Genomic DNA, 3,663 nt, shown 5'->3' with positions numbered 1-3,663 from the left:
CTAGATACATTAAATGCAACTGACGAAAGAACAATGGAACCTTTACATGGTTGCCTGACCAGTGAGAAAAAATAATAAATCCCTCTCATATAGATACTACATGCCCTTAAAAAAAATGTGACGGGTGATGGCAGGAATTCCTTTTTTTTTTTTTATATATATATAAGTCAATGAGAGATGATCAAGGAAGTGGGGGAGTCTCTAAACAGTAAAAACAACCACCCAACAGAACCAAACTATTCATAAACATTCCAGAAACACTGTTAAAAGCACACCCATGCACTGATTTATATATCCAATTGCTTACCAACTAAAATTAGTATGCAGAGCAGATGCTCCATAGTATTAACTTTTGAGAAAGAATATAAGATTCATAAATCAAAATACGCTGAACACAAGTAAGATAAGAGAAAACTAACAGTAAACTATCCAAGACATATGGTGCTGCCAATATGGTTAAATACTAGATTGATATATTTGGTTTTCTAAATATTAGACAGTTATTATTACAAATACCAATTTTCAACACTGCAGTTATAACTCAGATATTGTATTTTTTTGGCTATTTTTATAACAAGTGTAAAATTAATGATAATAATTCAGAAATCATATCTTTAAAAAGTAGCTGGGAGTCTATATGTATAGTACCAAACATATTACTAACACCACTCCAAGAAATATGAGGACCATAATTTTTTCCAACTTAAGAGATATTTTTTAATCATTTTTTTAACAAAATGTAGGAGTGGCTGTGTGGTAAGTAGTTTGCTTACAAACCACATGGTTCCAGGTTCAGTCCCATTGCGTGGCACCTTGGGCAAGTGTCTTCTTCTATAGCCTCGGGCCGACCAAAGCCTTGTGAGTGGATTTGGTAGACGGAAACTGAAAGAAACCCATCGTATATATGTGTGTGTGTGTGTGTGTGTGTGTCTATGTACGTGTTTGTGTGTCTGTGTTTGTCCTCCCCAACATCACTTGACAACCGATGCTGATGTGTTTACGGTTCCGAAACTTAGCGGTTTGGCAAAAGAGATCGATAGAATAAGTACTAGGCTTCCACAGAATAAGTCCTGGGGTCAATTTGCTTGACTAAAGGCGGTGCTCCAGCATGGCCACAGTCAAATGACTGAAACAAGTAAAACAATAAAAGAATAAATAAATTTACTGATTATTCTTTTATCGACACAACTATTTTAAGCACACTTTTCCATGCTGGAATGGGTTAGATGGGTATTTTGCACTTGTTGGGGTCCCTCATCCTCATTTCTGTCCAGCATCCTAAGGCCAGACCTCGCCTCTTCTTCCCACATTAACTTCAGATTCTTTTTCTGTAGACTCCTTCCACTTGTATTGTTTGATACTTATCTACTCAACTATCGGAGGCGCAATGGCCCAGTGGTTAGGGCAGCGGACTCGCGGCTTCGATTCCCAGACCGGGTGTTGTGTGTGTTTATTGAGCGAAAACACCTAAAAGCCCCACGAGGCTCTGGCAGGGGATGGTGGCGAACCCTGCTGTACTCTTTCACCACAACTTTCTATCACTCTTTCTTCCTGAGTTTCTGTTGTGCCTGTAATTCAAAGGGTCAGCCTTGTCACACTCTGTGTCACGCTGAATATCCCCCAAGAGCTACGTTAAGGGTACACGTGTCTGTGGAGTGCTCAGCCACTTGCTCGTTAATTTCACGAGCAGGCTGTTCCGTTGATCGGATCAACTGGAACCCTCGACGTCCTAAGCGACGGAGTGCCAACAACTCAACTATCGCTCTTCATGTGCATTACATGCCCATGCCAACACAAGTGTTTTCTCTAGTATACTTATTTCTTTAATGCCCAGTTTTTCCTTCACTCCATCGCTTATTACACATCCAGTGGAGCAGATTCACCTCATTTTCCAGCCTCCACACACCCAGTGCCCATGTCTCTTACCATCTTTTTTTTAATTTCTTTTTGAAGTGCAACAGTGCACTCACAAAAAAAATATAAGCCATAGAAAATTAAAATTAATTATTTGGCTGCAGCCAAGCTGGGGCAGCACACAAATTCAAAAGTACAGTTGATTATATCGACCTCAGTACTTGATAGGTACTTACTTTATTGGCTTCAAGAAAACAAGAAAACATGAAAAGCCTAGTTGATCAGGAATCGATATTAAAGATCAATATTAAAATTTATCTTAGACAATTATTGACTGTTGTTTGCCAACACAAAAAAAAACCCAAAAAAAACCATCACTACTTTCTCCAGACTAATTTTTCTCTGTCCAGTTATTTCAGTATGCCGTAAACAAACTAAGATTGATTTATTCAGAAAGTTCCCCCACACTCCCGCCTAAAATACAGTGGCTATGAGGTGCAATGGATACTAGACTATTGAACACTTAGTCATAAGTTCAGACTTTGACTGAATAAAAACTAGAAGCGAAATCGTGATGACACCTGTGTCCAGCGTCGCCTTTCTGGTACTTGTGCCCGTGGCATGTGTAAGGACTTTCGAGCGAGAGCGAGATCGTTGCCAGTGCCACTGGACTGGCTCTTGTGCGGGTGGCACATAAAATACACCATTTTGAGCGTGGCCGTTGAAAGTGCCGCCTGACTGGCCTTCATGCCGGTGGCATGTAAAAGCACCCACTACACTCTCGGAGTGGTTGGCGTTAGGACGGGCATCCAGCTGTAGAAACTCTGCCAAATCAGATTGGAGCCTGGTGTAGCCATCTGGTTTCACCAGTCCTCAGTCAAATCGTCCAACCCATGCTAGCATGGAAAGCGGACGTTAAACGATGATGATGATGATTGTTACTATTTCCTAGTTCAGTGGTTTCTTAAAACAAATAAGCCATACATACACCTATGCAAGCGTAGAAGAAAAAAAAGATTGGATTAAATACATTTGTCAGCACTTTCTTTTTCTAACAATGGCTTTCTCAGATTTTGTTTGTTCTATTTTTCTTTGTGTGTGCGTGTACATGCATGCATGCAGTAGCAGGCGTGACTTGTACAGCCAAGAAGTTTGCTTCACAACCATGTGGTTTCGGATTCATGACAACCATGAATAACTTCTAGGATAGCCTCAGCACAATCAATGTCTTGAGTGAAATTTGGTAGACAGAAACTGTATGGGGGACTTGTCAAGAACGTGCACATGTGTGTGTGTGTACCTGCATGCCTTTATATTGACATGACTAAGGTAGTGTGTAACAATGCTTATGCCCTATATAAAAAGATTGACAGTTCAATGGTTTGTGAAAAGTTGTGGAGTAGAGACCTTACTAGAAAAACAAGTGTCAAGTGTTAGGACAGGCATCGAACTTTATCTGTAACCATGCCAACGTGACATGCACAACAAAGTTAATCACTTTTCCTGCTATTGTGTACCAGATGATAAGGGTAAAGAACCCCCTTCAGTCATGACTAACCATGGGATTGCACCTAGAAAGTTTCCCTCAAAGGCACAAGTCCAAGCAAGGTTGTTTTTATGGAAGACCAGCAGTTGCCCTTGCTTACCGGCCTTCTCTCCCCATGTTTCCAATGTTGGCCAAGGCAGAAGTAAAGGCCGATACAGCTTGGCACCAGTAATGTTGCAACTCATTTCTACAGCTGAGTGAACTGGAGTAACATGAAATAAAGTGTCTTACTCAAGAACACAACACACAGCCCGGTCCAGGAA

The 3,663-nt window shown here is 40.7% G+C and overlaps 1 protein-coding gene across 1 annotated transcript in view; it reads right to left on the bottom strand.

Annotated features, from left to right (window-relative positions):
• Nucleotides 1-3,663, bottom strand: part of LOC106872934 (poly [ADP-ribose] polymerase tankyrase) — a 155,738-nt gene that overhangs the window by 104,194 nt on the left and 47,881 nt on the right. The gene's annotated exons all lie outside the window — the stretch shown is intronic.

This window comes from Octopus bimaculoides, chromosome 11, assembly GCF_001194135.2.
Source record: "Octopus bimaculoides isolate UCB-OBI-ISO-001 chromosome 11, ASM119413v2, whole genome shotgun sequence".
Lineage (NCBI taxonomy): Eukaryota > Metazoa > Mollusca > Cephalopoda > Octopoda > Octopodidae > Octopus > Octopus bimaculoides.
This window is presented reverse-complemented; position numbering and strand designations above follow the sequence as displayed.